This window comes from Protopterus annectens, chromosome 7.part0 (genome assembly GCF_019279795.1).
Source record: "Protopterus annectens isolate FY-2018-M chromosome 7.part0, PAN1.0, whole genome shotgun sequence".
NCBI classification, from domain to species: Eukaryota; Metazoa; Chordata; order Ceratodontiformes; family Protopteridae; genus Protopterus; species Protopterus annectens.
In genome coordinates this window covers 1,429,937,568-1,429,963,695 of record NC_056739.1, presented here as the reverse complement: position 1 = coordinate 1,429,963,695, position 26,128 = coordinate 1,429,937,568, and the positions used below count along the sequence as shown (strand labels likewise).

Sequence of the window (26,128 nt, the reverse complement as noted above, 5' to 3'; positions counted from 1 at the left end):
GTTCCACTAACATTTTAATACACTGCATGTGGTTTGTGTTAGAATCTATGTAGTGCACTGTGCTAGCCACAGATTTCATCTGTATTACCTTCATAAGAGAACTACAAGCATCATAAAGAAATTATTAAAAAAGTACTGCACCCCCTCTCTCTTTATGTGTGTGTGTGTGTGTGTGTGTGTGTGTGTGTGTGTGTGTGTGTGTGTGTGTGTGTGTCTGTATATGCAACAAGGGTGCCAGAACCATAGGATGAGGGGGGAGGAGCACCCCCCACTTTTACACTTGCAAGGCCATGGTGGCAGCATCTTCTTTAAGGAGGAACTATGAATTGTTCTTCTTTAGAACGATCCCATATGTCTGTGCTTATGTGCATTCCTACCACCAGCACAATTTTAAAATACATTACGGTACAGGAGAGTTTGCTCAATCACATTACTTTTCTGCTGCCCAAGGGGGGTTGTTGCTTGTAAGCGATCATAGTGTTATTCAGATTCAAACTCTATACCTTAGGTACAAGGTACAATAGCCTGAGTTCTCTATCCATACCACCACTTGTGATTCAAGGAATTGAGTACATAGCTTTCAACTGTCCAGATTTTCACAGAATATTTGGTTCATATTTTTGGTCCATTCCTCTTAAAATGTGTGGTTTTCTGGCAAATCAATGAGAACTGAATTCACTAAATAATGATAGCCCTTTAAGTTTCAGTCTTCTTATCTTTTAGGAAACACATGGTAACACAAACCACTTTATTCTAGCAGCTTTCTAAGATTATACAAGCAATATTTAAAATGTGTCCCTGGTTTTGGACCTTTGTCCTCCCCCCCCCAATAAATTTTGGCTTTTTCCAGATTTCTTGTGCTGCAAAGTTGAGAGATTTAGCCAAGTGTCATGTGGATTTTACAAGGCGCTGAGAGCTTCAGGGGAAGAGAAGTTTAGTGCTGATTATGCTAAGCCTGTTTCCATTGTTAGCAGCACAACAGATAATATACTTGTGTTTGATGCAGAAGGCTGTGTGTTCTACTCCCACAGTATGCAGATGGATTGCTGATATTGTATTGTGTTGTAGTTTAAAGGAAGTGGATGCTGCAGTCCTCTGACTGTCCTCCTTTCGAGGAGTTATCTAGTAACTATGAACCTATTATCAGTTTGCCATCCATTCTATATTGCAATATTACTACCTTATCTTTTTTAATGTAATATAGGCAATTCTTCAAAGGCAGTAGGCACTTTCTTTGCAGATGAAACAATGAAATATAGAATTGTTTGCTAGCAGCAACCTTTTCATTAGTAACAAACCCCTTTAATGTGGAATTATTTAGATGTCTTTTACTTCTGCAGAAATTGTCCATATTTAATGATATTGGTGGACTGTAATGACAGAAGTTTGAGTAGACTTTTATAATGGAAATGTTTTGAGCTGGGCAGTTTTGTCATTATTGGTTCACAAATTTTGTTTCATTGCTTACTAGAAAAATGTTCAAAACAATAAATTTTAAACATGCTCTAACAATTGTGCTGTACTATACAATAACTATAATGTAATACAATCAGGAAAGTGAATCAAAGAATGGATACATGTATGCATGACCCTAAAAATGTGTAAGGAGACTATGGTTTGAAAACAGCCCAGAAGTAAGCTTAGTTCTCCACTGGCCAAATGCAAAATGAATGTGCATTTTCATGCCATTTCAGTGAATGTGCATTTCAAGGGCAGAGAAGTTTACTGCTCACGCTAAGTCTGTTTTCATTGTGAGTCTGTACTGTTTGTTAAGCAAATGGCTATCAATGTTTGTGCTACTTTATTTCAATATCTGTAGTCATTGTAGAAGTAAATAAGAAAACAGTATGCACACTGACATGATTAAATGATGTTTATGGTAACTGAGGAGAAATAGCAAAGTAATGGAAGACTGGAGTGGCTGGGGAGAGGGATGCTGCCAGAGCAGTAGGAGGTTGCTGCAGGAGGGGATGATCCTGCAGTACGGGTTGCTCTGGGGGGCCCAATCTATTACCCTGCCTATGGCACCATTTAGCCATTTTCTAGCTCTGGTATTTTCCACTGCTATTTACTATAAAATGATCAGAAGTTGGAATGTGTCAATTGTAAAAAAAATAATAAGCACTTTTGTTCTGTGTATGACAATAAAGGAAAGAAACCCTTATTTTTTTACACCTGACATTTTCTTGTTTGACAGAAGTTTGAGTAGACTTTTATGATGGAAATATTCTGAATTGGGCAGTTTTGTCATTATTGGTTCACAAATTTTGTTTCATTGCTTACTGGAAAAATGTTCAAAACAATAAATTTAAAACACACTCTAACAAGTGTGCTGTATTATACAAGAAATATATTTTAATACAATAACTGGTGCCAGAATCATGAATTGAAACTAAACTCCAAAAAACACATTATCGTATCCTTTGGGAAGTCATCTATTCCAGGAAAATGCCAAATTGGCAATACCCCCTGAGATCCGACCCAGTTGTTTGGCATTTGGGAACTTGTATGTACAGATATACTAACTTTTGACCAACATGTACCGAGAGTCATAAAGTCTTTTTATATTGCACAGCTTATAAACAAATTGATTTTGACTAGATCTAGAAATGTCATTGTCCCACTTTACAAAGCCCTCATTAGGTCAATCATTTTGTATAATGACAACTTTGGCATGTATGTGTCCAGACCCATGCAACAATTGGAATACCCACAGAGATACCTTACTAAAAGGATACAAGTCTTAAACAATAGGTCTTGCATGGAACTCATCAAATATTTATCACTATACTCAGTATCCAACAGAGTGCTTAGATGTGACCTGTATCTGGCATACAAAGCATCCTCTGACCTAATACAAATGGACCTATTGAACATCAGTAAGTCAAATGGCATCAGAAATATTCAGCCCAAGTATCTAAACTGAAAGTTGTGGAGAGATGGATATATATCACAGAGGCAAAACAGATTATCCATTCAAGTAAAACAAAGCTCATCCCTGTCCATATTCAAATGCAACTAGGATGTAAGGATGGGTAATAGAAAATATACTTCAAGATTGCCCTTTGTGCCACTAATGGATAGAGGCAGTTTCTAAATGTTGCATCCCTTACATGGGTCCCCCCAAGTTACCTATGGTATGATCACAGTTATTCTCACTAGGGCTAATATACAATTATCAACCATGGGATAGGGTAAGCCAATCAGGAAATGTTAATTCAAACACCAAAAGGGAAATTGGCTAAGCTTAAAATGTCCTCCAAGTGAATCTATATTGTGGTAGTAAATAGTTTTAAAAAATTGCCCTTTTTACATCAATAAATGCCCCTCTCACCTTCCAACCCCCCCCCCAGTCTTCAACAGCTCTGATATGCATATATATTACTCTGTCTCTCACTCTCTGCATTTGATTTGCCTTTTAACATCATTAATAAACAATGGCTGTAAGTTGTAAGTGAGATGATTTAGATATGCCCAGAGTTAAATTCAAACCTAAGCATTAAATCAGCACTAAAACTATGTTCATGTAAAAGACAAATTTTTGCTACAAACTTTTTACTGTGTAAACAACAAATACCCATGGTATTAATGGTCCTTCTCTTCCTCACTTATTTTTTTACAAGTATTGAGACCTTCATCTCTGAAATTATTTGATTATGCTTCTAAAACCTTACCTCTAATCAACACGTCAGAATACACAGTGTTATGTTGAGGTGTTTGCATAAAAGCAGCCTGCCTTTCCCCAATTCTCACATGTATCTTTGCCTAAACTGCTGTGTCATTATGATCAAAGCTGTCAAGTAGCCACTATCCAGTCCTTCAACAATTTTACCTAAAGGCTTGAGTAAACTATAGCTGACAAACTGTGTGTGAATAAATAGAATTGCAGTGCAAAGCACAGAAACCTGTTTGTGCCAAATATTTTTGTAATATTAAATTAGCATGCTTAACTAAGCATACTCTTTGTGAGTTAAACACAGATCTGTAAAGCTAAAAAAAATTGCAAAATTAAAAGCTATTCTGATAATATTTAAGGAAACAAATTGTAGAGGCATTTATTTCTAAGATGAAAAGAAGTAATAATACTAATAATAATAATAATAATGATAAAAATAAAAATGCTGCTCTCTCACAAAGCTATGATAGTGATATTGCACCAGCCAAACAGTTTGAATAAATAGGTCATTATATGAGCATAACCTTGCACTACAATAACAAAAAGTATACAATGAAATGTCACATCTTTATAAAAAATGTCACAAAAAGGAAATATGATTTTATCAAAATATGGTTAAAAATTATAGTGTGTTGTTATCCTAGTCCCTTATTCTAAAATTATTTTCTGATTCTGATTTTATTTTTAATAAATAGTATGTTTCCTTTTTTGTTTTTCCATTCATGCATGATTTTTTTGAAGTTGTCAAAATATATTTAAGAATCAATGTAAACACCTGCACTTTTCAGTAAAGTACAAATGACTGTATGCAAATGTGAGCGATTATACATGAATAACTTAGCTGTTTATATACTTTATACAACGGGAAATTCAAATATTCTTTTTCAAAGACATCACTGGTTATCTTTTTGTTTTTCTTTTTTAACTGTGTTTGTTTTTCAAAATGCACTCCAATTTTAAACACTAGAAATATGAACTTGTCAGACCTTCCTAGTATTGCTATCTCAAAGAGACTAAGTTAAATAGAATATGGTAATGTCTGTTTCTAATAATTAAGGAAAGAAACATATCTGCAACATGCAGACACTTTGATGCAGATCGGTAGGCTAAAACTCGTACATTATTATTCATAGACATTCTAATAGATTAAAATGCATAAACATTATGGGTAAATCACCAAAAGTCATGTGCTACAATCATTTTACTTCTTATTCTGTTCTTCATCTGTGTTACATGCAAAACACAGCAACTGAATAAATAACTGAAAGCAGTAGGAAAGAAATGACACGTCAGATTGTAAACTAGAGGGGTTAATTGCTTTGTTTTTGTATTGGATGAGACACAGCATGAAGAAGATTGCTTTTCAGTGCAAATCACAAAATTAGATGTCGAATGACATATTTTAATATAAAATCATAATTTGATGTGAAGATTGTAAATGTATTCCAAGTAATTTGCATTAATGATGTTTAAGACAAGAATAACTACAATATTTTTTTAGGTATTTCTGTCTTCATTTTGTAGAATTCTTTCCAAAACAAAATACATTTTGCATGCAGATAATTATGAATGGAACAATAAGTAGAAGATAGAGTTTACTGAGTTCATACATTTAATACTTCTTAGGTACATGAGTGTCATGACATTCTATCTATCTTCATTGAGCAACATGTATGCTGTACTGTCACTCTTGTTTTGTTTAGATCATATAGCCTTAAAAATATGTCAGAAGTAATGGCTTTTATTGCATAATGTTTATATATATATATATATATATATATATATATATATATATATATATATATATATATATATATATATATATATATATAAATATATATATATATATATATATTATTTTTTTTTTATTCAGATGTTTATTTAAAATTGGCACATTTACCTGTTTTCTTCAGTGTGATATTACTTCTCCTATACTTGTATGAATATACTAAGTTCTGGAGTTGCAGAAAATATAATGTGCATTATAATCAGTTCTCTGATCATAACCAGCTTGTTAGAAATGAATGTCACGAAAATGAAATTCATTACATCCCTATCAACAGTAGCTAACAATCTGGGTTATTATCAGAGATAGTCTATCATAATTCTTTGTAGTACACAGAGTTTTACCTGTTCCAATGTATTACAAAAGCTGACACAAAAATTTAATAGTACTTAGTATTTTACAGCTTTGAAAGCTGTAATACTCCACTGTAACATAGATAATGCCCGCCACAGAAGTCCAAGAAGAACTCATTCACATCATTCAGACCTTTTCAAAGAAGAGAAAGAAAATGTTCCTGCCATATTTGCTGACCACTGTTAATGTTCTCTTGAAGAGCAGAGCTTATCTGCAGTAAAGGGTGCTTACAAAAGCTTGATATGCATCTTAATGACATCATGAAGGTGCTTAACAAGTTTGTCTTTCTGCCTGTTTGAGACCATAACTTAGAGCCACAGCTTTCACGTCCAGAGCTTGGTATCATTCCATGATCTGGTAAGTCCTCAAGACTAAGATGCAAATAAAAAAAAAGGTCATGGCCATCTGTTTCCATCACTTGCTCATCCAGTGCCTGGTGTTATTTCCTGATCCAGCAAGTCCTCAAGGTAAAGATGAAGGGAAAAAAATAAATAAAATAATATAATAAAAGATCCAGGCCATAAGTTCCCTGATGTGGTACTCATCAGTTCCAACTCCTGGAGGTAGCAATACTGTCTACATTAGAAGGAACCCAACTGCTACTAGGCATTTTTCTACCATGTAATGGAGGAAACTGCTGCAGTTGTAGGCAATACACCAACTATATACATGTGGTTATTGTTCCATAACATGTACAGATATGACCAGCCCATACACCACTGGTGAGATGCCTTTGAATTGCATATAATCCTTATTTGCATCTGTAAACAGTTTATGAACTATGTAGGCTTTGGTGCACCTTTTTTTATTACACCCACCATACATCACAGTGCATAATGTTTATGAACAGCACTCCTAGTCTCATATAAGAAACAGAACAATCAGATGAACATTGCTGCAGTTAACTTATATAAAAGAGATTCAACAGAGATAATATCTAAACTAAACCTGCCTAAATGTGGTAAGTAGACAGGGATTTTTTGCTGTACAAGTTATTTCTTCTTTGAACACCTATTGCTGTTCTACATACCTCTCAAAGAGAACTAGATTCTTTGAGAAATTAGCTATTTAGGGATCCTTACATATGCATAGCATTCCTGATAGCATTTATACATACACACACAAGTATAGCTATAGCTCTTGCTATAGTAATCTACGTATTGCATTACAATAATTAGACTTTATCTGTCTAAGGATAGATCCCAATAGCAGTGAGGGAATACGAGGTAGTTTGCTTATTACTTCATTAGTCATAAAACAAGCTTTTATTACGAGTGTAGTTTCTTCATACTTCTATAACTACACTACCTGTGTCATATGGCTGCCAATACTTTGCATGAATTATATTCCAAACAAGTTAAAAAAGCACATTCTAGCATTACTAAAATATTTCTAACCCAAAATCTACAAAAAGTAAAAAAAAAATGCTACACCCATCAATATTTTAAAAAAGATCTAAGCATTGACCCATTTAGAACTTGCAGTTGTTGAAGTCCTCATCAGCTGATGCAATCAAATGAATGTTGCTCTTCTAATATTATGAAATACAGCATAATAAAACCACATGTAACTGTCTAAATAACAATTAGTATGCTTACCTAATCACTTTTGAAAGTCACACAAAACAATCGTCTGTAATGCTGTTTAAGCTTGAAAGAAAGGTCACCCTGCAAAACAAACAAAAAAAAGAAACATCTGATAATCAAAATTAAAAATGCACATCAAACAGGAAAACCTAGGAACAAAAAAACTGCCTCAGTCAAAAATGTTTAAGGAATTAAACACCTATCCAAATCTGTAGAGAAAGAACTGCCAAACCACACACACACACACACACACACACACACACACACACACACACACACACACACAAAGTCAATCTAGCAAGCACAGCAACAATTGCATTACAGCAATGAGACATTTCCGTTAAGTATTCCAACTTACCCGTTCAACTCAGGGAGTACCAGTAATAGCAGACCAGTACTTCTTACATTAAAAATACATTTATGTATATATATATATATATATATATATATATTATCTTGAAATATAATAAAATGTCATATCTCTCTTAGATAAGACACAATACATCTTAACTAGAACATATAACATTTACCATATACATAATTCATGTATTACAAAACACAAAATTGCAAATTGTAATAATGAAAAAAAAAAACATCAGTTGTTGTATACATAGGTACAATGGACACCCACCCCACTGCACCTCCTATGGTACTGGTTCTGCCATATATACTCCATACCTACACATATCCAAATATGTATCTCTCTTGCTCTCTTTCTATATAGATAGATATAGATAGATAGATAGATAGATAGATAGATAGATAGATAGATAGATAGATGGATATCATATGAAAATGAACAAACTAGTAGAAAAGGGAAAATGTTAAAAAAAAAAGTTGAAAATGACAGATATTCCAGTAAAGATGTGGAGCAACTTCACTAACTGTATCAACAAAAAAACGCAACAATAATATTCTTTCTTCTGCATTCTTTGTTGATTTATCTAAAGCCTTCGACATGGTTAATCACCAACTCCTTCTACACATACTGAAGTCACTTTCACTTGACCCTCTATCTATGAATTGGTTCACATCTTACCTAGAAAACAGACAACAGGCTGTACTCTGGCAAAATAAACTATCAAATCACCTTCCTATCTCACTAGGTGTTCCACAGGGCTCCATACTAGGCCCACTCCTGTTTTCCATTTATATCAATGACCTTCATCTAGCCATTCCACTCTCTACCTGCATTCAATATGCAGATGACTCTACTATAATCTGTTCAGCCGCATCCCAGGCCGAACTTTAGTCTCTTACACAAAAAGCTTTCAACACTGTAGAACAATGGTTCTCTGACCACTGTCTCCTTCTCAACCCCCAAAAAATAAACTATTACTCTTCACACCTACCCAAAAGTCTACCCCTCTACATATCACTCTCACATCCAACAATGGTGCTCTTATTTCTCCTGACCCTACCATCAAACTCTTAGGAATTACAATTGACAATAACCTAAACTTTGATACTCACAAAAATACCACAATAAAATCAGTTAACAGAAAACTAGGATCCCTCTACAGAATCAAACCTTTTCTTACACCAGCAGCTAGGACCACTATAGCCAGAACCCATTTAATCTCAACCCTATTCTATGTTTCTCTCATAGACAACAACCTCTCTAAAAATAACCTCAGCAAACTAGCTATAACATATAATAATATTGCTAGATTTGCTACAAGCTCTCCTTTCAGAACTCACCACTGTATGAATCTAAAACAACTAGGCTGGTTAGAATTTCTTAACCAGCTTCGATTTCACCAACTTACAATAGCCCATAAAACCCTGTATCAACCCAGCAATGCTCCAATACTCTCTACCCTCATTATACCATATAATAATCTCAAGATTCTATGCTCCTCAAACAAACTGTTGATTAATACTACCTAATCAAAAAACTCAGCAGGTGACTCCTTGTTCTCTAACTCTGTTGGAAAAGTATAGAATCAACTACCACATGACCATACATCTCAGACCTCTCTGCCACTTTTTAAAAGGAATCTAAAACTATATCTCAATAACCACTGGTTATGCTCCTGTACCAACCCTGACTAACTTTTATCCTTAACTCTCTTTTTCAGACTACATACACTACAATCCTCCCTATAATGCCTCTATATACTATGTTCTGCTTATAAATCTATGTTACTTAAATATTATTATTGTCACTGTGAGTAGTATAATTATGCACATCTTTTGGAAAAAAAAATATATATATATATATTTTCGAGTTTTTAATTCATTTTTGAAACAATGGCTACTTTTTTTTGTTATTTTTTTAATTTCTGCATGTTTTCCTGGAGCTTTTCTCCCCGGGCCTAAACTAAAAATGGACATGTATCCAGTTAGACTATCCTGGTCAACAAATGTAAAATAAATGTAAAATAAAATAAAAAATAAATACATAAAATATTCCATTTACCTAATCCATTCAGCACCTAACAAACACATCACACAGAAAATCTTCTTATGCACTTCAAATATTTTAAGAACTCTGACCAACCCAACTGTCAGTTGTTAATTGTTAATGAATTACCTGTCCACAATAATTGTCCCAAATATAAACCTCAATACAACTCACAAGCAAATCTCCCCTGCATCTAAATTTACTTAACACATGGCCTACTTCCTATACCTAGTGGATATCAAAATGCATAGTGCAGAAATATAGGAAAACAATAGTGCAACTCTTTAAAAACAATTAAGTAAATGAATGAATGAATGAATAAATATATAAATGAACTGACAAGGCTATGTAATGAAAAACAAAAGGCTACAAAACCTTCCAAAAATCTGAAATTGTGGGGAAAATGTTAGCCACCTAGACCCTCCCACACACACTCACACACAGAAACACATTTGCAGTACTTATAGTTGTGCCAACAGACCAGATCATTATATTGAAGTGAATGGATATACAGATTCAGGTATCATTCCCAGCAATCCTGCATAGCACTCAAAGACAGTGGGCAAATTCTACATTATGACATATTGGAATCCTTACCAAAGGAAGCCTCTCCTCCCCAAGATTGTTTCCTTTGTTTCAGTATCTAATAATGAGATGGAAACTAAGTATGAACTATCACTCTTGGCATTAACATAACTGCCTTTGCTGGTTATCTTACAAATGACTCACCATCTTTGGACAGGATGTATATTGTATAGCATTTTCCTTTTAGCTTTATGGTATTTGACCTTCTATTTCTTTTATCATGCCCTTTTGATTCTTGCTTTTCATGAGTATGCTGGATGGATCTTATCACAGTCCTTTGAGACAATCTTAATAGACATCCATCCAAAGGTATGTACAATTTATGAATACGCCAGTTGACATACTCTTGATATTAATGGCAGCCATCGTTTTTCTAAATTAAAATGTGTTTTGCATCATTTAAAGTGTTGTACTGAAAATGTATTTTTATTGCAAGAAATGCATATAAGCAATGAGGTGTGAATATTTTAAAGAAATGCAAATGGGTTAAAGCTATAATGAATAATTATCATACTAATAAGTCTGCTGGGGTGATAATTATTAAAACATTTTATACTGCAATTGTTCATGATCATGAACATGGACTTAAAGGTCCCCTATAAAAATGTGAATTCCCTACGTTCTTCTAGCAAACTCCTCGCTAGCGTAACCAAGTCTAACAACATGGCTGGTGACTCCCTGTTTACTAACACAGTGGGTAAAAACTAGAACCAGCTACCCATTGAACTAACTCAACTCTCTTCCCTGCCTCTGCTTTAACAAAAACTCAAAAAACACCTCAAAACACACTGGTTATGCCCTTGTAGCAACCCCGACTAACCAGCTACTTTCACTACTGATACTTCCTCTTCCAAATAAACTTACTAACATTTTAAAACTAATTCGTGCAAGCAAGGCTATTAATGTTTGAACTCTAATCAACATACTGCTAAAATCTTTCTTTCTTCTTTTGATGTGTAAAATTCCTTATGAATCGTACTGTGCTACATTTTTGTCACTCTTTCAAGTGCAAATATCTTCAGAATGTTATTATTCCTAGTTTTACTTTTTTAAATCCTTTTATTTACCACGTAACAACATTTTTAATATTTTATTTTTTTTATTTTGCTGGAGCTTTTCTCCCCGGGCCTCTACTGAAAATGGAAATATATCCAGCTAGACTAGCCCGGTTAACAAATGTAAAATAAATAAATAAAAATAAAATTTTAGCAAATACTCTTAAAGATGAAGAGATACAATATCCAATAGTTTCATTTCATGGTCCCTTCTTAGTGATGTTCTATAGAAACTGAGTAATTTGTCACTTGTAATTGAAGGTGATTTGAATGCAGTACTGGACCCTAAAATGGATTGATCCTCTTTACCCAAGAAATGCACCTATCATATTAAACATGGTCAATGAGTGCTGATTGGTTTAATATTCCTGGATTTTGTAAAACAATAAAAGCACAAATTGAAGTTTTTGGAGAAAATAATGATTTAACCACAGTTTCATTTAGGTATAAGTGGAATGTTTTTAAATCATTTGTATATATGGAAGAAAGTTAGCTTGGTGAAAGAAGGAAAGAAAACTGTGCCTTAAATGATAACTATGAGTGAAAATTTATTATTTTTTTAATGATTGATATTAACTACAAAAAATAAACAGTCATCTGGAATAAGGTGATGAAAGAAAAAACTGACCTAGAAAATTACATTTATAAATTAACAGGAGGTGAAAGTTTTAAAATGTATTTTTTATATAATGAAGACATAGGGAAAAATGCTGTTGTCCTAGGGCATAAAGACATTTTTTTTAAATTCTACTGTACATTTAAAAAACACTAATAATGAAATATATTCAACACAAGTGAAGATCATGAAATTGTTTGCAGATTATTTCCACTCAGTTTTTAATAAAAATGAATAAAAGGTCAGAATATAATTAAAAGTTGGTTTTCTGATACTGCTAGAGTGAACTTTGACTAAATATAAATAACAGTACATGATAGTAATGACAACATTTTAGTTCTTAGAAGGAATATAGGGCCTGTTCCATGGCATGGTTTTCTAGCAAAATTGAATATAATTTTAAGGATTGTTTAAGGATTATTATTTGAGTTGTATAAGTTTATGACGATTCTATGTTGGTAAGTACCACCTTCTATGCAAATGACATAAATCATTTTAATTAACAAAGATGGAGAAGATGGAACTCATCTAGAGCATTACAGGCTCACTTTGAAATGGAATATTGACTACTGAATAATTTCCAGATCAATCAATAAAAAGATGTTTCCATTAGATACAATTCTCAATTTGTATTTTGTCCAGGAAAATCAATGTATGACGCAAGTAAATTACTGCAAGCTATTATTTTTAATATAGAAACGTTTTCAGTCTGAGTGGTTGCTCTATTGAAATTAGATGCTATGAAAGCGTTTGATATACTGAGCAGTGAAAATAATATTATAAATTGTTGGATGAAGTTTATATGGTGATTAAAACTTTATATAAGGAGATACAGGCACAAATTAGAGTGAATGGTGAAGAGACTGGGTTGTCCACCTTCTGCTTCTTTATTTGTCTCAGATATTAATCCACTGCTATTAAAGATTAATAATGTTTCAGGATTTCATTATAGGAGCTTTCATATAAATAATATTGCATATGCAGATGATTTAGTGGTGATTGCCAGATTTTACGAGGATATTAAAAATTACACCATGTGTTTTTAAAGCAGAAAATATAGTTGGTTATGTTATTAATTATGACAAATCTGAACAAATGAGATTTCCTTCAGTTTGTCTGAGGGGATATCAAAGCTGTGCCACTAATATATGAAATGTAAGATGTTCAATACTTTATCTTTCTAGGTATATAATACTAAACTCCTATGATAGATCATATAATGTATCAAGTAATAATGTGTATGAAAAGATTGCTTCAAAATTGTATGAGCTGGATAAAGTAGTTTCTCTTCGGTTGGTTAGTTGAATATTACAAAGATAATTACTATTCCTTTATGTTTATTTGTGTTGCAAAATACTTCAACACCTCCAAATATTTTTTGATACAATAAAATTCAGTGGTTCTTTACAAAAATTTTAAGGGGGGGGGGGTTGGTAGTCCAAAAGTCCTGTGGAAAATAGTAACTGCCACAATTCAGTAGGGTGATCTTAAGTTACCAGATATTTATAAGTACATTTCTGTTTATTCTTTCTTTAATACATTGATTAAGATATTAAATCTTCAATATAATAGAACGTATTTATATAATGCTATCGGTGAATTGATTGACCTTTATAACAAGTGGATATTACAGAACCTTCAGAATCAATTTAGTATAACTTCAACTAACTTTCATTAACTAGCATTTTAAGCCATGCAAAATGTAATTCAATGAATTGGTTAAATGCTTTGAAATTCTTTAGGAAAATCCCAAAATTCTGGACCTTTTTCCCAGTACAAGATTTTATACAGGTGATTTAGTAATACTTCATGATAATATCTAAGCATATTAGAGGAGGGGTATATAAATATAAATAATCTCCATAATAAAATATTATATTTTATTCAAACAAATCCATTGTTTGAGAAAAAATTCTCAATAGGGGCAAAAAGAAGCATATTGCTTTGATATATAAAACACTGTCCTTATTAACAGTCATTCCATATTTTCCTTAAAAGATTAAATGGGAATTATTTACCAAAACTAAGTAAGAAAATGCTATTTGAAATAATAGCTTATATAGGTCATAAATTTATATAAATCAGTTAGGGATGCTTCAATCCAGTATAAAATGGTTTATGCTATTTATTACATACCACATATATTATTACGAATGTAAAAACAGATGACAAATGTTGATTTTGTTTAGAGGATTGTGTTGATTTGTGGTATTGTTTGTGATCATGCCCATAGAAGCATACATTTTGTAGCAGTGTATATATTTCAATTGCATCCTTATTAGAGAATAATGTAGCTTTAGATCCACAAATATTGCTAGTGAATATGGTAGAAACTATTATATATAAAAAGAATGAAAATTAAGATAGCTAGCATGGTTACTAATAATATTTATTTTGGATAATTGGAAGAAATCACCTTTACCTGAGTTGGCAACATTGGATGGGAATGTTTTATACTGGAAATGCATTGTGGCATATAATTTGTGTGAATAAGAATGTGGGTCCTTTTCATTCCTTTTAATGATAAACATGTGTTTGTTAAGATCCAGTTTTTATGATTTGCTTTTTCTTTCTTTTCTTTTCTTTATTTCTCCTTTTAATTTTATATATTTTTCTTATTTTCTATTATTTTTTATTTATTACCTATTCTTTATATATGACGGTTATTGAAAATAAATAAAAAAGAATTTCAAAGATGTATTACAGCAGCACTCAAAATAATATTCCAGATATTGTAAAGATTATGAAATTATAGATGGTATTCAGAAATATTATCCCTGCCAGCCCTAATTGGGCAATATTATGCTGCCCAATACCATGATGTCAATAATCTGAAAATCAGAGACATGACAAAGTTGGCCAGAGCAAGAACTCATTATCATGTTTCTGAATCACAATCTGCAGAGATATGATTAACCACTGTATTGTAACCCCCAACCAGCTCATGCCATATGGTTGTACAGGCACTGCCTAACATTAGCACACATACTCTCACACATATAGATATGCACGCACACACACACACACACACACACACACACACACACATATATATATATATATATACACACACACACACACACACACACACACACACACACACACACACACATATATACATATATATGCGGACACACATGCACAAAAAAGCTTTATAACACTTATGCATAATCGCAGCTGAGATCCATCCTTTGAAGTGAATGGATATATAGAGTCAGGTACCATTCAGCACAGCCAAGCAAAGCAATCTGAGACAGTGGGAATTATATATTATGACGTGCTAGAATACCAACAAAGGAAGCTTTACCATCACCATATTGCTTCATTTGCTTGAAATGTAAATGACTCCAGACACTGACTGAGTAAATATACCTTAAGCTATTTAGTAATTTTCAAAACTTCAACCTAAACATTATTTTTTGGGGAGGTGGATAGGACACACATAAATGCTCATGTTCTTTTGGATTACTTGTTGAGCATGCATAAATATTCAAGTGATTTTGTACTTATTTTCTGGTTTAAAAGTTTTTGTTCTGTTGTCATAATAATCCACATATATCTGTTCCCATTAGTTATACCTACTTGAATGTGTACACCTTTAATATACCATTTTGATAAAAGAAAAAGGTTATAGCAAATTATTCCACTTTGCTTTATACATATACAGTCCTGCAAAGTCAGACTAATCAGTGTTTAACTTGATTACCGCAATCAACCATTCTCATTTACAGACCACACCCATACTCAGTAATTATAGTCCTGCAGTTGATATATTTACCTTAGATGTCTGACTGTAGTAGAAATAATTGTTGTCAAAAATCATAAGTAATTATGGATGCAATGTATTTCAAGTTGGTTTGACACATTCACACAGTGGCTAAAGCATTTCAATTTATTCTACACACATGTACAGTACACAAACAAAGCCAGACTTTAAAAATATCATACACGAGATTAAGTTATTTTCATTCACTGACAAACTCTGCAGTCAAACAGTAGTTACAGTCACATTGCTGTGTACACCTCATCTGATTGTGATTAAAATAGTAATAATACCTCTCTACCATCTAGCATATAAATCAGGGACAAAGCCAAATAATAATGAAAGACAAAGGCTCAGAATCTGTGACCAATTTTAAATATTGCTCAGACATTTCTGAAAAACAGAAAATCTTAAATGTGAAATGTCTGTCATTTAGTACTTGCAAACCTCAATGATTTGCTAGAAAAAACACAAATATTAGATGAAAAATATGAAATGGAGTTAAAAGTATTGTGTCCAGTGAGGGAGAGTTTCACTTTTGTTTCACAAAAGCAGATGTCAGAAGATAGGTATCTCCGTACATTTCATATAAATGCAAAGTAGTCATGAAGAGCCAGACTTGAAAATGAGCAAATGACAGAAGGGCAAGTTGGATTTCATTCACAGCCAGCAAATTCCACCCACCCATTTTGTGACTGCAGTCTTACATGAGTTACTAAAAGACCACAGAAGCAAAGTCATGGATAGTATAAGCTATTGTAGACATAAAAAGTAACTAGCCAGTGAACAGTTCAACATATTTCACACAAATGAAATCAGATTTTAAATAGAGAAAACGTTTATTTCAACCACAACCAGCCCACCCCCTTATTTAGAAACTGCAATTTACAGTTCAATACTATATCTGGCGGTCTGCCACAACAATACTAATAATAATTATTATTATTAGTAGTAGTAATAGTAATAGTAGTAGTATTTCAAAATTTCCCTTACAAAATATCATTCTTTCATCCAAAGCCAGCCCACAGTCTCCCACATTTAATGGCTTGTTAACTAATCATAGTATTTTAGTCATATCAAAATATTTGCTCAAGATTCATTGGCAAACCAAAAGTAATGGTGGACAAAGAAATCAAAATCATTTTTAAACATTTCTCTTAGATATCAATAGAGCAATGAGGTTTGCATCAACATGACTTTCTGAACAATAACAAGTATAAAATTTTATGTCTGGCATCACAAGTTACTTTAATCCATTCAGATTTATCAGAAGAAAAAAGAAATGCTACAAAGGCCATGGAAAATTATGAAGTAATATCCCCGATGTTATAAGCAATAGGGTTTGCATCAATAAAATGTGTGAAAATTCTATGTCTAATATTACTTATTGACTTTAGGCCACTGTGATTTACCAGTGGGAAAAGAAATCTTACAAAGTACACTGCAAAAATACGAAGTAAAATGAGCGATGTTCTGTAAAACTTTAGTAATGGTGCACAGTAATTAGTATAAACCAAGAACTATATAGAAATAATGCCATTGAGGATCCAAAATGGTAAAATCAAGGATTTTAATAACAAGATTGAGCGTTTTCATCTGTCTTACAAGACATCATCATAATAACCATGAAACCAACCATCAATTCTTTTATACTGTGCTTCCAGCATTTCCATTCGATAATTAAAAACTTTGAATCATCATTTCATTCAGTTTAAGTTGTACAAATATGTTTCTACAGCACCAGTTCTGAATATGAAGGCTGAGACATTATAACTAATTTTATTTATCTGCATATTTAAGTAAAGTACATTTTATTCACTGAGTAGTAAATGGACTTAGAATATTATAAGTATATGTGTATTTAACATCCTGCATCTTTAAAAATTTTAAATTATATATTGATAAAAATCAAAATATTTAAATGTCAACATTAACAAAGTCGACACTGAAAGATCAACTTTGCAAATGCCACTACTCTACTACACATGAACAGATCGATAATCTCAGGATATTCAAAAATTTACAAAACAAAACCAGATGAAAACATAACTTTTTTGCTGGAGATAAGTCACCCCCCCCCCTCACCCTCATAACCCCCTGCTATATATATTTAATTCACATTATCTTGATCTGTTACTTCAGATTCAAGCCAACAGACACATTCTCTATTGTATTATTTAATAGGGTTTATATTAAATCAGTGATTTATCAACCCTTTAAAAGCGAAAACTTGAAATCCCGAAGACATGGAACAGTGATTTTTTTTCCAGGGGAAAAAAATCTCTGGGCCATTTTTGGGACTTTGGCATTTCCTCCACTGTGGTGCAATCTAGGAGTTGGTAAATTTAAGTAGGGGGGTATGGGAGGCACAGCCCTCACACTGGGGGGTGTGGGGGGTGAAGCCCCCCACTTTATTTAGTGTTTTGAAGTTTGTTTGTTTTTTTTTTTTTTTAATGGAACAGACTTTTTTTTTTCCCTGGGGAAAAAAATCGCTGTTCTATGTCTTCAGGATTTCAAGCTTTTGCTTTTAAAGGGTTGATAAATCAGCGTCCGCTGATTTAAAGTAGACCCATTTAATATATCCAGGCTTTCTGCTCATTACCTTCCAGTGAATCATGAAAAGGCACTGCAGAGAAATCAGTGACACTTTGCAGCATGGATCAGTGACACTTTTCAGTTTGGCCATATCTTTAACCTGCAGGCATTGAAATCTGGATAATTGTTCATGAAATGTAGGTGCATTTGGCCAACATCTGGACAACTAATTAGCATTACATTCGCATATCTATTGACATAACTGATTGTGGGATACCATTTCTCAGTAAAACACTAAAAATTACGAAAGATGCAAAATATATTTCACCATGAGACAAATTACATGAGAATATGACAGAATGCTTTATTCACTTTAAGTTTTGACAATAACATTATCATAAATGCACACAGTTATGGTTTAGATAGTTATATATAGTTACACTTTCTTTGTTTTAATATAATTTCATTCAAATATAGCAGTTTACAAATCTTGTATTTCTGGTTGAAACCTTCTTCTCCTCCACATTGTCTTGTCTTTGTTGTCAGTTAGCTCAACTCCATCTCTATACATATAATCATGCCAAAAAATTGTCCATGTTTTCACTGATTTCAAAAGGACTTACTTTATTGCCTCAAAGCTCTCTTTCTCAGTAATGAAAATTGACATGTAAATAGTTAGTTGAGCTCTTTCATCCTGCAGTTAGTGACATCTGCTTGGGAAACTGCGTTCCATTTAATTACAAATAACACATGCTAGCAGCCAAGCATACCTCTCTCAACTGTCCAGATTTTTGAAGAATGTCCATATGTTTGCCTTACAATTTTGGTCTAGTCCTCATAAAATTTGTAATTTTCTGGAAAAATCACTGGGATGATCTGAGGAATTAAATCACTAAATGATATACGTGTGAGTTTCAGACATCATATCCTTCAGAAAATGCATTTTAATGCAAACCCTGTTATTCTAGCAACTTTTTTAAAGTTTATAAGAGCAATATTTAAAATCTGTCCCCCATTAGGTCAAGCTTTGCTCAGATTTCTTGGCATAAAGTTCTTAAAGTATTAGCCCAAATGTCACCTCGTCTTAGCACTGCATGTTTTGAAGACACTGTGCAGACTGGGGAAGTCTGAAGTGGTGTTTGATATGAAATCTTAATCTTTTCCTTGTATTCTTGTTATTTTGCTGTCATATCCTCATATTAAAGTTCTGTTAATGATGTACCGTGATACAGGTGGTACGTGTAAAGCAACACATTTGCCAGTAAGATGATGCATGCCTTTCTTGTGTTGTTTTTGCAGATAAACGGGGGTTAAGAAGGAAGTCTATAACTGGCAATTTTATGCTTTTATGTCAAGATAATGTTATACCATAAATGACTTGTAGTTGAAGTCAAATAAAATGAAATATTTTCCATTGGTGCCTGAAGAGGTATAAACCGTTTGCTGTAATTTCTCTTTTAAAGATGCATGGCAAGACAAAGTAATAGCAATAGTTTATAGAAATAGTAAAATAGTATTACATTTTCTGACTGTGTAGCTATAGCAATAAGCCAAAAAAAAAAACTTGCCCTTTACTTCAGGATAAAGCAAAAAACAAATAAATAATTAAAAAATATATAAAAACTCTTCAGAAAGGTCACACACCATAATCATGTATTTTAGTGCTTTCATCTTTTAATAACAGCACTTTCATCCTTCTTCAGAAGATGTATATTGTGAAAAAATTAAAGTGATAAAATATTTTACTTCAGTTTTAGATGAATGGTTATGAACAAGACTCAACACAAATTAAACAAATCCTAGAGCTACGTGGATGGAGGGATATTACAGTAACGGTTTGTAAATGTTTCAGTGTTAACACTCATAGCTAAGGAATTCTGATTAATTCTTTTACATCACTGAGAACTCTTTGTAATTCTGGAAACTGAGGACTGATTTGGAAATTCATGAAGGAAACTCATATAATGCTTCAAATCAGAAAGTATGGAAAAATTGGTACAACTGAGTGATGTGACTTCCGGCTACTCATTTACTTATTGATTTTTAAGTAAAGAAACATTTCTAACTTAAAAATTAAATAAATACACACAGAAGTGAGTGTATCCTGGATCAGTGATGCACTTATACAAATGGTAAGCACTGAGAATTTACAGATGTAAATATATAATGTGTGCTGGCATTTTTACTTTGTTTTTAAATACAGCTCAAGATGTGTCACTCACTAGTGATTCTTATGTTAATGACATAAGCTAACTATAGTGAGTTAGCAGTAACAAATAAAGGAAAAACACACACACATATAGGCCTCATCAGGTGCGTCTTACGCATATGAAACTTCACTGTGCACCGTTGTCCCTCTGTGCTACATTGGGTCTATATTAGTTCACCGAAAGTGTATTTCAGTGAACACCTAATCATTGACCCATAATCAACTAAACAACTTTGCCCTTTTCTCCACTGTAGTGCAATCTCAAAGTTGGTATATATAGTTAGGGGCTGGGGGGTGAAGCCCCCCACTTGGGTGGGTTCGATTTAGTGAGATGTTTATCCATTGCTCAGACCCACAGTGTTTCACAGATCATTTTTTTATTGTTGTACATTTATTAAGCAAAATAATTTAGTAGCAAGTACAATAATACCCAAGAATCAAAGCAATGCAGTAGCAGAGAATGGCCTTTGGCTGTTGGGTGACACAGGTTTGATTAAGTCATCCACACCTGCTAGTACTGAGCCACTGAGTTTTAAGATTATTGCAAGCTGATACACTTGATGGCAATTGTGTGGCACTAAAAGTCACAGTTAGATTTGAATTTATATAAAATCTTCTAAGTTAAACAACTGTAGAATTTTTTTACCTAACCTTTTCAACCTAAATGATTTTCTGCTGCTTACTTGCAGCACTAAATACCATAAAGCTTCACTGTGACAACAGCATTGCTTATCAGAAGTTTTAGACATGCTGTAGGTTTAGGTTTAAAGGTACAAAGGTTCATATTTTGCCACTGGGAAATAATTTAGTTAAGCCTTTTGAAGCCTATTCACTGCTTACTACTGGTACAGACCAAATTAGTTACCATCCCATCAATTAGGGATAGGTAGCTAAGCCTGGGAATAATTTGCAGTTTCCCATTCCTTTGTCTAAGTTACATTTGAAGATAGTGAGGGACATGCTTTGCCTTCAAGAAAGTGACAATTTGTTGTAAAGTATTGGGAGTAATTTGGGGAAGATATCAGTTATACCAACAAGTCATATTTATACTGCAATATAGGAACCTTGTTCTTGAGTCTGTGTTCAAACCAGTTTTATAGATGTATGGGCATTCAAATAGGACTTTTCTTTTACAGAGAGCTAGGCCAGGTATACATAGTTCTTCCTCAACAGTATGTGTGTGTTTGTTGGGGAGGGATACAGGGCAGTTGGATTCTTTGGGTAACATAAGGAGCTCATATCTGATCTCCATCTTTCTACATATATAAATATAAATATATATATATATATATATATATATATACGGGTCTACTGCTCTACATCGAAAGAACACTTCTTCGAAATAGAGCAGGAGGCCCACACTTCAGCGAAAGTTCGCTTCAACGAAAGTGCACTTTCGCTGAAGTCTAGTTCCCCGGGCAACCCCCAAAAAAAACATTAAAACATGTTTATGCAGGGGGCCAAGCCCCCCCTGCACCCCCCATGTCGGGGGCTGTGCCCCCCACACCCCTCTACTTAAATATACCAACTCTGAGATCGCACTACAGCGGAGAAAAGGGAATATTCCCTTTCCATGCTGTAGTGTGACTGCCGAAGTCAATGTTTGAAGTTTCACTACTTCAAACAAGTGGACCCGGTGATGTGGGTTTGAAGTAGTGAAACTTCGAACATCTGCATGGATCCCATATATATATATATATATATATATATATATATATATATATATATATATATATATATACACACACACACATATACATATATGGGACCACTTTCATATCTTAAAATACTAAAATCTCAAATTTTAGTATTGCAAGACCAAAATGTTGAAAGTGCAGTTTTTCAAAACTGCCCTTTGTCGAATCTGAGATTCCCGAATATACTATAAGTATAGTGTGATATGTACGTTATTGTGTAATGTCTCTTTACAGGTTTTGTATTATGGAGGCTGATGTTCACTTATGTATGGAGATTCAGGTAGGTGTTTAATCTTTAAGGGTTTAGGGTAGAAATGTGCTTATTTTTAGTTTTTGTGAGAAGTTTTAGGGGTAGTTAAGGCATGTAGTTGAGAGTGTATGTGTGTGAGTGTTATATGTGGTGATTTTAGTACTTGTCTAGTGTGTGTGGGTGTTATGAGTGAGTGTAAATATAGTTGTTTGCAAAGGGCGCATATGGCAGATAATAGTACATTTGTGTTTTTTTTATTTTTTTTTAGTTAGTGTGACCTCAGAGTTGGTATATAGAAGTAGCGGGGGTGTGGATGGTGCAACATATGGTCATGTTAGTTTCTTTGAGTTATGTTGTGTTTTTGTGTTTATTTGGGGAGGATTGGGTTTTATTTATGTATATGATATTTTAAGCTTTGTTATTTTGTAGTTTCGATTTTATGTGGTGTCGACATTCCTGTCTCGAAATACTGTAATTCGAGATTTCAGTATTTGAGATTTAGAAGTGGACCCATATATAGATAGATAGATAAATAGATAGATATAATGCATTTTTTTCTTTTTTTTTTTTTTTGCAAGGAGATATTTCAAGATGGGTTAGATGTTTAGAAGGACAAACTGTATTCCAGTATAGGCCAGATAAGGTCTAGGTTGTAGGGAATAATGACCTCTTTTGTCCAAAAGTCAATATACTTAGTAATCATTTTGGTGAGGTACAGGGCTCGCTTTAAGATAGTCAATATGTAGTGATCAGAGAAGACTTTTATATCCATGAAGGTGTCTACATCTCTAATGACAGTGTCTGTTTTAATGGAGGAGTTGCATATGTGGTAGGTATATGTGAGTTCCTGTTTTTCAAAATGTATGATGCTACATTTTTCGTGCTCAGCTTTAGACCATGATTCTAAGTTAATGGGTTTTCCTGAGACAGGGGTTCTTGGAGTATCATAGTGTCTTTAAAAAAGAAGAAGATGGCTTCAAGACTGCAGTCACCTATAAACTTAATTAGCTAGAGGCCTTAAATGTCAGGTTTGACATCAGAGAAATAAATACAAACAGAATTATTCTCAAAACAGAAATTTCGGGTTTGCCACTGATGATAAGCACTGTGGAAGATAGTGTGTCATTAAATCTGACAGTGATATCTCCCAGAAAACCAACGTGTAATCTAGTGGGTGATTTACAGATATACCTCTTGTGTTAAAGCTGTTTTTTACTCATAAGAATTAGGTATATTGTCAAACATCATAGCAAATTTAAGGTAAGCTGTATGCATAAAGTTAGCCTCAGCTAGTGTTCCTCTGAGTCTTTCACAGAAGTCAACAAAGTTTAATAAATATGATCTACCTTTTACAAAGACAAACTGTATTGGGTCCTGAGATTAGAGGGTCCCTTTATCCCTGTTTATGCAGTCCATAAAAATGCATTCCACCAACTTACAAATATTGGTGGAGAGGCTGATAGTGCAATAGTTGGCTAAGTGCCAGTAGTAGGGCTTCATTGTGGAGGGGGAGCTACTGTAGCTATTATGCACATCCAAATGAGAGGCTGTAGTTGAACAGTTTAAGGAGGAGGGTTGATGGAGTGTTCATACTTATGAAGAAAGTGCATGGTATGCTATCTGTACTCTAAACCCCTGGTCTTTCTTGGATTGGAGAGCACTTCAGCAACTGTTAATGGGTGATTCGGGGGGTAGGGTTGAAAGGATACTTTGCAGCAGAAAATTTAGATCCAACAGAGGGGCCAAACTGAAGCTGCAATTATAGGTTCATAGGTGCATAGGAGATTACTAGGCTAATGGCTCAGGAGCCTTTAAAACCTTGCCAATATAACCCAATTTTACCCAGTATAGGGCCATTAGGGGCAGAAAGGTGGCATGCGTTTGTGCCTATGCCTTGAATATTTTACAGGCTTTACAGTTTTTACAGATTTCCTCTATCCAGAAGAGATATAGATGCCACCTTGAGTGTGAATTTTCGATTCTCCATCCATTGATTCAGACTGGTCTTAAAGAGGGCCAGGGAAGGACTCTGTTTAATGTGAATGGGGAGCCTATTCTATAGAAGGGCCAGTCTCTGGGACACAAATCTGTCTTTCCAGCATGTTATGTTTGACTCATTTCATATCCCTAGAACAAGTGGCCCTCATACAGTTTGTCTTGCAGACATTATCCTCAAAGAAGTCAGCTATATTCTTATAGTTTGAGTGGGTGAGTGAGTGGGTAGTGCAGTTAGAGATATGCTTGGTGCAGTGCTGGGTATTGTAAAAAAGTCTTTTGGTTATGGTTTCTGGCACAACTATTTTTAGCTTTTAAGTAGCTATGCTAGATTTGATCTTCCACCTGAGTTCTTTGTTAACACTTGCCATTTTGGTTTTAGCATGCTGAGCTTTTATTCTATTCTTTAGAACAATAAGCTTTTTTATTATAAAACTTGTTTATGGATTTGTCCGCCCAGAGAGGTTTTGTTTCTAAATTTGTCAGGGTATATTGGATGAAAATGAACATAAGTCTCTGTGCGAGAGTTGTGATAGGAGTACAAATATCGGGCACGTATGGTGTTATTTGTTTTAGAGCCATTGTGGGATGGTCTTAGAGCAGTCTATAAAGATGTCTGGTTTGGTCATTTATATGCACTGTAACTGTGTGGTAAATAAAATAGCAGTGTCATTTCATCTTAAAAGTTGGCACATGGCCAAGATTAAGTACGCTAGTTGCATATAGTGGGGGGAGGATACTGATTGTTCAAAGGAGTTTGCAATGATATACTAAAAAAAGGGGTGATCATGTTTATTTATGTATAAAGGCATCAGTGTGCCTCTTTAGAAAGGGGTGAAGTTTTTAAAAAGATTGTATTTTGTAAAACTGAGAGGGAGTCTAGTCTAACAAGAAATGTTTGATGATTTTATAGTGTCATGATTAGGGTTCTGCAGTTGGCCAGGGTGTATTATGAGGTCTCATCTACTCATGTTAGGATAAGACAGAGTTTGAGGTTATTGTCCTGGTTAGTTAGTCTAGACATTATGGTGTATTAGGTAAAATCAGACATGCCACCAATATTACTGCTATCCATACTTGTGGACTAACCAGGTTTTAAAGTCAAAGTCAAAGTAAACTTTATTGTTATTTAGAACTACACATATGTAGCCTAAACAAAATTTTTTTCATCAGCTCAATTCTTGAGATTACAAAGGAAAGTGAAACAACACATACAAATAGAGGAATAAACATAACTAACAGATATATTACTACTCCCAATACATTCAAGAAAGAGCAGAGACATTTACCAACACTCATTTACAAAAAGAATACCCTCCCCGAGTTAAATTAACTACCCTATTTAAAGTAAAACAAAATACACTACAGATTGAAATGTCTAAGTTATCTGTTTAATATTGCACTGGAGTGAGTTAAGTAATACTGACTATAGATATAATAAATAATTATTGCACTTACTTGGAATATATGTAAGTATATATTTCTCAAATAAATAAAAAGTGATTTATCATTTAAACACAAAACGCAGCTAAAGAAGTTTTGTTGTCACTGTTGTTGAACCAGGATTCAATTAAAACTCAAATATACAGATTTTCCCAATTTATGAAGCTATTG

General features: G+C 33.6%; 1 long non-coding RNA gene across 4 annotated transcripts in view; it reads right to left on the bottom strand.

Annotated features, from left to right (window-relative positions):
• Positions 1-26,128, bottom strand: part of LOC122807069 — an 844,116-nt gene that overhangs the window by 228,828 nt on the left and 589,160 nt on the right. For all 4 annotated transcript variants that reach the window (XR_006365591.1, XR_006365587.1, XR_006365589.1 and 1 more), the window contains one exon: positions 7,415-7,483. This is a non-coding gene — a long non-coding RNA (uncharacterized LOC122807069). The remainder of the gene's footprint in view (positions 1-7,414; positions 7,484-26,128) is intronic.